Source organism: Oncorhynchus kisutch, linkage group LG11 (genome assembly GCF_002021735.2).
Source record: "Oncorhynchus kisutch isolate 150728-3 linkage group LG11, Okis_V2, whole genome shotgun sequence".
Classification (NCBI taxonomy): domain Eukaryota; kingdom Metazoa; phylum Chordata; class Actinopteri; order Salmoniformes; family Salmonidae; genus Oncorhynchus; species Oncorhynchus kisutch.
Genome location: NC_034184.2, coordinates 52,696,764 through 52,708,787, shown reverse-complemented (window position 1 = coordinate 52,708,787; position 12,024 = coordinate 52,696,764). Strand labels below are relative to the sequence as shown.

General features: G+C 42.5%; 1 protein-coding gene across 1 annotated transcript in view; it reads right to left on the bottom strand.

The window, feature by feature from the left end:
- Window positions 1-10,279, bottom strand: part of LOC109899543 (supervillin) — a 151,822-nt gene extending 141,543 nt beyond the window's left edge. Inside the window, exon 1 of the mRNA XM_020494873.2 lies at window positions 9,879-10,279. The gene's annotated coding sequence lies outside the window, so the exon portion shown is untranslated. The remainder of the gene's footprint in view (window positions 1-9,878) is intronic.
- Window positions 10,280-12,024: the final 1,745 nt, after the last annotated feature.

The window sequence follows — 12,024 nt, the reverse complement described above, 5'->3', positions numbered from 1 at the left end:
GGGATTTTTGCTCACAGTTCTTGTGATCATTTTGACCCCACGGGGTGAGATCTTGCGTGGAGCCCCAGATCGAGGGAGATTATCAGTGGTCTTGTATGTCTTCCATTTCCTAATAATTGCTCCCACAGTTGATTTCTTCAAACCAAGCTGCTTACCTATTGCAGATTCAGTCTTCGCAGCCTGGTACAGGTCAACAATTTTGTTTCTGGTGTCCTTTGACAGCTCTTTGGTCTTGGCCATAGTGGAGTTTGGAGTGTGAACGTTTAAGGTTGTGGACAGGTGTCTTTTATACTGATAACATGTTCAAACAGGTGCCATTAATACAGGTAATGAGTGGAGGACAGAGGAGCCTCTTAAAGAAGAAGTTACAGTGACCAAATACTTATTTTCCACCATAATTTGCAAATAAATTCATTAAAAATCCTACAATGTGATTTTCTGGATTTTTTTCTCATTTTGCCTGTTATAGTTGAAGTGTACTTATGAAAATTACAGGCCTCTCGTCTTTTTAAGTGGGAGAACTTGCACAATTGGTGGCTGACTAAATACTTTTTTTGCCCCACTGTACATGACCAGTTCCAGTTAGAACTGCTGGGGAAAAAAGGTTACATTAAAAGGGGGTTAGTGAGTTACGTCTTTGTGTTTGTGGATAGTGGGGGCATTTGGTCATGGCCCAAAAAGACCATCAGACTTGGGAGGACACAGTAATTGAAAAATCATGTGGAGATTCCATGCTGCATGGGCTGGGCTTTAAGCTGAGGCTTGTGCACACACACACACACACACACACACACACAGAACACTCTCACATCCCTCCCACCCACCCCTTACATCCAGCAGCAGTGGTTGCCATGGTGCCAGGGTAATGTTTAGAACCCCTACTCCACATGACAGAGGTCTGTTGTTGATCCACCAACTGCATCACCGTGGAGACATGCCACAAATGAGGTCACTGACAAATGTAGCGATTGACTGACATACCTGAAACAGCGAATGAGAGCTACATAGAGAGAGGCTTTCTAGAGTTGAAGACAGCCATGACCCCAGCAAGATGATTTCACCAACTTCCTACTGTGAGAACTAGAGCACGCAGGCTATACAGTCAACCTCAGTGAAGCATATAGGCCTAGTACTCCACCCTGGCAAGAGGTGCTTTCTTAGCAGGTGGTGATTTTCTGACTTAGTCCTATGTCATCCCAGGTTCAGAGCGTAGGGGAAAGCTGACATAACAAACCTACTATGAACACCTGCTATGCAGTCCCTCTTTCACAAAGTTTTGATGCTTTAGTCTAATCTAAGCTCTCAATGTGATTTATGGCAGAGGCAGACACTAGCAACCATTTATGCAATGATCATTAGTCATTACAACCCAAAAATCTGATTGCCTGCCAGCCTGAATCTCTGGAACTGTTTAATTAATTTTGTCCCTCGCATTAGTGAACACTTAAAAGTAGACAATGTGTGTGCAAACTCCAGATAGTTTGGGCTTGGGGTAGGGAGGGAAATAATATGGCTTGCAAATAGCATTTAGTCCCATAAATGTGAATACCGCACAAATGAATGGGCCTGGAATTAGGGCACTCGGGATTTTCCTGAATTTATGAATTTCTCCAATGAGATACACCATTTTCATTATCTTTTACAAAACGTTTGGTTACCGTGCACTAATGAACATGACCACGCTGTTTTCTCTAGGCTGGTCAAGCACCAGGCCCTCTACTGCACCTCCCCTGCAATGCTGCTGTTTTTCGGTAGTTTCAAAGGAGATCAGGAATGCCCTGTTACCTCTTGGACAAGTCATCTACTCTAGCTAACTCCATGCAGTTCCTCAACATACTCACAGCAAACCAATTGAGTTTATGTGGTTGGTTTTACGTGATAACTTGGGTGGGACTGAGAATAATTATTTCTGTACATAGTTGTAAATTGCTTGGGGAGATTTCAGGATTAACATCCGACCTGCTGTAGCATTATTCATACATTGTATTTTGGATATTGTTGGACTTTTGGAGAACACACAGAGATGTGCTGTTGTTTGAGGGATTTTATACAACGGGTGGGTCTAATCCTGAATGCTGATTGGTTAAAAGCGCATTCCAGCTGGTGTCTATTCCACAATTAACCACCAGCTAAATCTATGAAGGCAAAATACCCATTTACTCCGTTCCAGCTGATCCACTCTCTTAACAGCCCAGCCAGGCAATTTATAAACTTGCTCTCCACTCATAAAAAGCATCTAGACATTCTCACATTTCTTTTTAACTAACATTTAGTTTTCAACCGTGGATATTTGTATAACCTTTGCTGTCTGTCTCTCCGACATTTGCAACATTGTTTCAATATTCTAATTCGATCTCCAGCTGCCACATAGTAATGAACGTGTCAGGAGTCAGGAAGAGAGACAGGCAGGCAGCTTTTCTCAGCCAGTCGAAATAATGAATCAGTAGCATTTTTATGTATACACACACACACACACACACACATACACAGAACTATCAATAGAAAACAGGTTGAACAAAACGAAGTGCAACTAGTTTGCATTCTTTCCAGCTTCAGTTTGAAGTGATTGTGTTAGATGTGTTGTTGGCTAGCTCCACTGAACAACAGTGCCCTGACGAGAGAGCACATTTTCTATGCCAGGCAAAATCGCGCCTCATTAGCGCATTGTTATGGGTGTATCCAAATAAATGTCACTAGAAAACAGCTTAAACAAACACAAATACAGCTCCTTTGATGTTATTCTGGCTGCATTCTTTTTTGACATGACTAAGTTAGCCATAGTTGGCTAGCTAGCAAGCAAGGGATAAGAACATTGCCAGCCAGTATGGCAATGGAATATTTAGAACGAACGACTGGGTCGCGTCAATACAGTAGATGCAGAACAAAACACTGAACAACTGGGTGATATCTCTGGCAACTAAATGACCAGCCAGCTTGGTTAGGACCCCTAGGTTTGTGTCAGGACTAGATCTTGTGGAAGGATGAAATGGTATGAATAAATTCATAAAAATAATGTTTCATAAAAATGTGTAAATCATTATTTGAATATGTTGGTAACCCATTGTATAAAAGTGATAATGCCCTCGAAGCAGGCGTTTGGAGGATATATTGGCACTTGACTTTGCCTTGTGCCTAACACCCGTGGCAATATATCCTCCAAACACCAGGTTCTCAGGCATTATCACTTGAACATTCTGTACGTATCAATCAACATTGTTTATGAGATGTTTTACACAAATCATCATGGCAACAAAGCCCACCCAAAACGTTATCCTCTCGTCCATTGCATAACTTCATCATCAGAACCTAATAGAGAGAGAGGAGCCAGAGGGACCACAGCACAGGGTGAGTCCCCCTGGTCAAAAGTAACGCACTATATAGGGAACGAGGTGCCTTTTGGGATGCACACAGTCATTATGGCATCATCCTGCTCTGTATCTCTGCTGCTTTAAGGCTACATTAGGTGGAGGCGTTTTTCACCACAAACACCGACTCATTCACAACAGAGGAGACAGCAGAGCACACATCCAACATCAGGGCACTCAATGTGCTTCCAATCCCCGCCAACGAGAGGGTCTGTGTTGGAGGAGGAGAGGAGTCTGAGGGCCTGTGAACCCCAACAGACTATGTAACCATGGCTACAGCAGAGCAGTTCCTCACTGACACAGAGGTTGGAACTCTGGATAGACATACTGGCTGACAGGTAAACACAAAGGTTGCATCCCAAATGGCACCCTCTTCCCTATACAGTGCACTAGTTATGACCAGAGCCCTATGGGCCCTTATCAAAAGTATTTCACAATAGGGTGCCATTTGGGAACGCATTCACAGAGAGACCGGGCATTAGTTAGACGCTGTTGGCTTATACTGGGGGGGGGGGGGGGTTAATAGATAATCATCCCTAGGTGTGAAGGGGCTAGATCAGTCCAGGCCAGCTATGGCATTATAGGATGGATGGACTGTGGTGGTCAAGAGACTAAGTTGGGTCCAGTTGCCAAGGTGATACAATGGTCATATAACAACACCATGTGTGTCTCTCGAATGGTACCCAAACAACTTTTTTGACTGGTCAAAAGTTGTGCACTATATAGAGAAAAGGCTGCTGTTTCGACCACCACACCACAGACAATTAGGGAGTCATCCAAAACAGTGCTCACCATGCAGTCATACTATGGCCCATCTCCAGTCATCGCTTTCATCTGACGCCATATTACTAATCCTCTGTTAGTCTTCAGTTCAACAGACAGCGCTACAGATGTCGGGGCGGCAGGTAGCCTATCGGTTAAGAGAGTTGAGCCAGTAACCGAAAGGTCGCTGGTTCGAATCCCTGAGCCGACAAAGCACGTTATTCCAATTACTTCTGTAAGTCGCTCTGGATAAGAGTGTCTGCGAGACGTCGGTAAGTAAAAGGAGCTGATCTTTGACGACAGGAAATGGAGGGCCGAGCACTGCCCTATTCACAATCAACGTGGCTGTATTGGAGCATGTCGAGAGCTTCAAGTTCCTTGGTGTCCACATCACTAAGGATCTATCATGGTCCAAACACAACACAGTCATGAAGAGGGCACAACAACTCCTCTTCCCCCTCAGGAGGCTGAAAAGATTAGGCATGGGCCCGCAGAGCCTCAAAAGGTTCTACAGCTGCACCGTGGAGAGCATCTTGACTGGCTGCATCACCACTTGGTATAGTAACTGCTTGGTATCAGACCTCAAGGCGCTACACAGGGTAGTGCGTAATGCCCAGTATATCACTGGGCCGAGCTCCCTGCCACCCATACCAGGCGGTGTCAGAGGAAGGCCCTAAACATTTTCAAAGCCTCCAGCCACCCAAGTCATAAGACTGTTCTCTCTGCTACCACACAGCAAGTGATACGGATGCGCCAACCAACAGGACCATGAACAGCTTCAACCCCAAAACTAAATGCGAAATGCCAAATAGTTGTTACCCAAACAGCTATCTGCATTGACCCTTTTTGCACTAACTTTAACTCACCACTTATGCTGCTGCCACTTTTTATTATCTGTCCTGTCACATATAACTTTATTCCTTGTTATATGTACATATGTACTCAGTACTGGTACCCCATGTACAGTGGGGCAAAAAAGTATTAGTCAGCCACCAATTGTGCAAGTTCTCCCACTAAAAAAGATGAGGCCTGTAATTTTCATCATAGGTACACTTCAACTATGACAGACAAAATGAGAAAAAAGATTTTTAATGCATTTATTTGCAAATTATGGTGGAAAATAAGTATTTGGTCAATAACAAAAGTTTCTCAATACTTTATTATATACCCTTTGTTGGCCATGACAGAGGTCAAACGTTTTCTGTAAGTCTTCACAAGGTTTTCACACACTGTTGCTGGTATTTTGGCCCATTCCTCCATGCAGATCTCCGCTAGAGTAGTGATGTTTTGGGGCTGTTGCTGGGCAACACGGACTTTCAACTCCCTCCAAAGATTTTCTATGGGGTTGAGAACTGGAGACTGGCTAGGCAACTCCAGGACCTTGAAATGCTTCTTACGAAGCCACTCCTTCGTTGCCCGGGCAGTGTGTTTGGGATCATTGTCATGCTGAAAGACCCAGCCACGTTTCATCTTCAATGCCCTTGCTGATGGAAGGAGGTTTTTACTCAAAATCTCACGATACATGGCCCCGTTCATTCTTTCCTTTACACGGATCAGTCGTCCTGGTCCCTTTGCAGAAAAACATCCCCAAAGCAAACATGCTTCACAGTAGGTATGGTGTTCTTTGGATGCAACTCAGCATTCTTTGTCCTCCAAACACAACGAGTTGAGTTTTTACCAGAAAGTACTATTTTGGTTTCATCTGACCATATGACATTCTCCCAATCTTCTTCTGGATCATCCAAATGATCTCTAGCAAACTTCAGACAGGCCTGGACATGTACTGGCTTAAGCAGGGGGACACGTCTGGCACTGCAGGATTTGAGTCCCTGGCGGCATAGTGTGTTACTGATGGTAGGCTTTGTTACTTTGGTCCCAGCTCTCTGCAGGTCATTCACTAGGTCCCCACATGTGGTTCTAGGATTTTTGCTCACCATTCTTGTGATCATTTTGACCCCACGGGGTGAGAGCTTGCGTGGAGCCCCAGATCGAGGGAGAATTTCAGTGGTCTTGTATGTCTTCCATTTCCTAGTAATTGCTCCCACAGTTGATTTCTTCAAACCAAGCTGCTTACCTATTGCAGATTCAGTCTTCCCAGCCTGGTGCAGGTCTACAATTTTGTTTCTGGTGTCCTTTGACAGCTCTTTGGTCTTGCCCATAGTGGAGTTTGGAGTGTGACTGTTTGAGGTTGTGGACAGGTGTCTTTTATACTGATAACAAGTTCAAACAGGTGCCATTAATACAGGTAATGAGTGGAGGACAGAGGAGCTTCTTAAAGAAGAAGTTACAGGTCTGTGAGAGCCAGACATCTTGCTTGTTTGTAGGTGACCAAATACTTATTTTCCACCATAATATGCAAATAAATTCAATAAAAATCCTACAAATGTGATTTTCTGGATTTTCTTCTCATTTTGTCTGTCATAGTTGAAGTGTACCTATGATGAAAATTACAGGCCTCTCATCTTTTTAAGTGGGAGAACTTGCACAATTGGTGGCTGACTAAATACTTTTTTGCCCCACTGTATATATCCAAAGTTATAATTACTTGTGTATTTATTATTACTTTTCTATTTTCTTTCTCTGCATTGTTGGGAAGTGCCCGTAAATAAGCAATTCACTGTTAGTCGACACCTGTTGTAATTGTATTTAAAATGACTAAAATGTAAGTTAAGGACAGCCCCAGTGGCTGATTTCAGTGGTGAAATATGGTGCCAGTGAACTTGTATGGAGTAGAGAGGAAGGTGAAGGAATAACAGTTCAAATGTGAATGGAAGAACATATCTGGGAAAAACAATCAACTGACTCATCTTCAACTCATCCTGTTTTATTAAAGTTATTATCCTGGTAACTTTATATTCGTCTTTGAGAGAAAAAAAAAAGGGGGTTTTTTAGCAATCATTTATATCCCATAAGATTGTCAGATAAATTCTGACAGTAAACAAACAAAGGATACATTTTAATAGTCCAGAAAATAAAAAATAAAAATCATTTGCAGACATCATAACATGGAAATTCAGCGAGGCAGATTGACATCACTTCTTGACTGGCTGTTAAAGAGCAAAAAAACAAAACAAAAAAGTATTTACTGCTACTTCACTGCATGCTTGTGGTGCTTTCCTAACCTGACAGTACAGTTGCTTAGGGTACAAACATAGAAATAGAATCTCATTCTAGTTCAGTGGTAGAAACATCATCAGTGGTAGAAGCATCATATTGTTTGCAAAACTGCACCATAGGATGGGGCCCTGATCAAAATGTGTGCACTATATAGAGAATAGGGTGCCATTTGGGACGTACCCACAATCTTCTCCAGTTACTATGGAGAGTCAAGGCTGGGTGAGTAGTGACTGCACCACCCATTCCTTAGTAATAAAATCATATCAGAAAGGGAAGGTAAATACTGGCAATAGTATGGCCCTCATCACCCCAGCCCAGCCACCCATCCCATTCCCCTATACTGATCAAGAATGATGACCTCAGTCAGAGATGAGAACGAGCTACTGACACAAACACACAGGAAAGGAGAAAAGTAATTAGCCTTCAAGACCACTTCCAAGTGTGAAGTAGTACAACAACATAAAGCTCAAATATAATAGGAGGGAGTCTATGTAATTAGGCTGCAGAGTAGTTCTTTATTTTGGCAGGTACTGTTATACCTACACTACAGTACCTGCCAAATAAGGAGGAATAACATAGCACTAGTTTATTGGTCTTGGTATTCTACCTTGAACTTGGACCGACAACAACGCCGTCTGAAATTAGTTCATGAAAACAGGCCTAATGAGCATCGAGTCCTACATATACAGCAGTCAGTCAGTTAGCAACATGCTCAAGAGCAAGACAGGAAGAGGACATGAGATCAGAGAGACTTCGAGTAGAATGGAGTTGCGTCCCAAATGGCAGTATTCCCTTACAGTGCCTTCAGAAAGTATTCAGACCCTTTGACTTATTCCACATGTTGTTGTGTTACAGCCGGAATCCTCACCCATCTACACACAATACCAAAGTGAAAACATGCTTTTCAAAATGATTGCAAATTTATTGAAAATGAAATACAGAAAAGTATGTACACACACCTAAGTCAATAGTTTGTTGAAACACCGTGGCAGCAATTACAGCTGTGAGTCTTTCTGGGTAAGTCTAAGAGCTTTCCACACCTGGATTGTGCAACACTTGCCCATTAAGCTCTCAAATTGGTGGTTTATCATTGCTAGACAACCATTTTCAGGTCTTGCCATAGATTTTCAAGTAGATGTGTGAAAACTAACTCACCCACTCAGGAAAATTCACTGTCTTCTTGGTAAGCAACTCCATTGTAGATGTCGCCTTGTGTTTAAGGTTATTGTCCTGCTGAAAGGTGAATCCATCTCCCAGTGTCTGGTGGAAAGCAGACTGAACCAGGTTTTCCTTTGGGATTTTGCCTGTGCTTATTAACTCCATTCCATTTCTTTTTTATGCTGAAAAACTCCCCAGTCCTTAATGATTACAAGCATACCCATAACATGAGGCAGCCACCATCCTGAACTTATTTAGGCTTGCTATAACTAAGGGGTTGAATACTTATCGAATCAAGACATTTCAACTTTTCATTTTGCATTTATTTGTAAACAATTTCAAAAAACATAATTCCACTTTGACATTATGGGGTATATTTTGTATAGGCCAGTGACAAATCTCAATTGAATCCATTTTAAGTTCAGGCTGTAACAACAAATTTACTTAGGTAACTGATGGGCATTAAACCTAGGTAAACCCCATCCATAGGCCTATATACACAAAAATGTGGACAACACTTCAAATTAGTGCATTCGGCTACTCCAGCCCACACCAGTTGTTGACAGGTGTATAAAACCGAGCACACATCCATGCAATCTCCATAGACAAACATTGGCAGTAGAATGGCCCGCGCCGAAGAGCTCAGTGACTTTCAACGTGGCACTGTCATAGGATGCCACCTTTCCAACAAGTCAGTTCGTCAAATTTCTGCGGTGCTAGAGCTGCCCTGGCGAACTGTATGTGCTGTTATTTTGTGTGTTCATGATGTGTTTATCACAAAGCCTCAAAAGAAGAGGCTTCTCAGTACAGAATGAGGTCCAGCTTGTATGTAATTCCTTTAGGTGTAAACCACAGCAAAGAACATCATCGTATAACATGCAGTCTTTTCTCCCAAGAGATATAGGCTACCTGCCTATTGTTAGGCCCATTCCCCTGGACTCCAGTCCTGGATGCCGAGGTATTAGGTGACATGTTGTTCCGGTCATGTTCAAAAATGTTCTACAAACAAAATTTCACTTTCATTATGGGGTATTGTGTGTATATCAGTGACACACAATCTCAATTTCAAATCAATGTTAAATTCCAGCTGTAACAACAAGATTTAGAAAAAGTAAAAGGGGGGGGGGGGTAGATTTTATGGAAAAAGAGATGCATGTTTTTGGACGATGCAGCATCCTGCCTTGTTGACAACATGACCGAAATGCGCAGATTAGATCCGTGCATCGCGGCTCAGGTTAATTGAACAATCAGGGCATTGGTCCAAATGTGATGTGATAGATAGCGTACAGTGCGCAATCAAAGGGGAGCGCTGCATGTTTTTGTTGCACTACTGTGCAATGTTAATTGACTAGTTGATTGATCACACTTATGAACAAAACTAATAGCCCAACAAATAATGCGTTGAAACATTAACATTTCCAAAGATTTAAATTAGTCATTTGGTGAGAGGAAAAACAAGCCGTAAAATGAACTTACCAATGCCACTCTGTTGAATTTTAAACGATATGACAAGTTATGGCGGATGTCCCCGAATATTCTGACGTGAAAGTTATTTATTTGTCCACTGCTATTTCTAACAAACGCTAATGTTTGCGAGAGAAATCTCATCAGGCGTTACTATACATTTGAACATCAATTTCCCAAAGTATTTAGAATGTCAACTCCTCACGCGCTCTAATGCATTATTCAAAGTCATCTTCAATCACCTAAGATCGCCTACTGTTTCTTTTAGAAAAGTAAATACGAACGCTGTCCGGAGAGAAACTGACGATGCCGAGTAGTCTTGCTCAATTGCAAACTTCGTTGTATAGGAACGCAAGTACGACTGTAATTCACTTTCGCCTGCTTCGCAAACTTCTCCACTGTTGCCTTGTGCTCGTAGCTTCCGGACAACATTAACCATTTCTTAAAGGAGCAGACCTATCAGGGCACGGTCCAAAGCTCAAAGTCACCTGTATAGAGTAGACACACCTATTGAACCAACGAACATAATCATTCAGGTTAGCCAGGTTGAAAAGGAACCAAAGAGTATCTATTTTTGTTTCACACACACACACACACACACACACACACACACACACACACACACACACACACACACACACACACACACACACACACACACACACACACACACACACACACACACACACACACACACACACACACACACACACACACACACACACACACACACACACACAGGACCAGCAGGGGCAAAGAGCCTTGACCTGAAATGACTGATGGGGTCAATATGATTGCAATGGACAATCAATGGTCAGTTAGTAGTTAATGGAATGCAGTAGACCAGACCAGAGGTCCTCTTTCCATTACAATGTCCATAAATAAACCAGAACCATCACGCTGTTCAGACACTGCCAGTCTGTCACACACTTTACATTGCTGTCTCTGTGGTGTGTACTGAATTATTGGCCTAGGAAACATTGACACATTAGGACATACAGCATCACCTTCCAACATAACGACTGTGTATGGAAACAAAAAAACAACAATCAATCTATTTTACTTTACTATTTGTGTATATTTTCCCAAAAGTGGGATTTGAATCCCTGTCCATCCCTGCCAATCCCTGTCCACTCCACTCCAATGGGCAGAGAGTCTCATCTTGGCCAAGGACAGATAAACAGGGGCGGTGGGTGTTGCTAGGAGCAATCAGCTGGTTGCAACAAAAAAAATCATGGAGGACAAGGACGCTTGTTTACAGATGTACAAGAGACTGCAATTATAAATATGGTTTTGGCCAACAATGCAATTAGGATTTGAGATATAAGAGAGCGTATCTTGAATAATGACACCATATTTAACAACATCAATGCTGTAAGCCTGTCGACCATACAACGCATCCTCCAACGGTACCGAGGGACGATGAAAAAACTTTACAAGGTGCCATTTGAGAGAAACTCTGACAGAGTCAATAATATGCGACATGACTTTGTAGAGGTATGTATGCAACACTACTTCCAGTACTTCAGACATACCATATTTACTCATCTGTATATCCTTTTGTCTGTTACAGAGAGTATTGGAGCTGGATGCCCATGTAATTCGCTATAAATGTATTTATTTGGATGAGTTTGGCTTCAACCTCACCAAAACCAGGCACCGTGGAAGAAATGTTATAGGACAGAGGGCAATTACCAATGTCCCTGGACAGCGTGGGGGTAATATAACTATGTTCACCTTTTCTAAATCCCATAGAGGAATTCTTCTCAGCCTGGCGCTGGAAAGTGTATGATCGCCAACCCTATATCCGCATGCCGCTTCTCCAGGCAATGGAGGATGCATGTGGGGACGTAGAGGTTGCCTCTGTCCAAGGTTGGATACGCCACACTAGGAGATACTTCCCTCGATGTTTGGCAAGAGAAACTTATCTTGTGATGTGGACGAAGTATTGTGGCCAGACCAAGGCCGGAAAAGAGATGAAGCGTAGCTTAGCACCCCCCCCCCCCTCCCCCACAATTGTGTTCTTTAGTGTATTCTATATTCAAAATAATATACTTTTGGTTTACATATGTTTATGGTTTTGTTGTATGCTACTGTATACAACAGTAATGTTTGGCCTAATAAATATTTTCTGTTTCTACATTGCATTGGTGTTTAC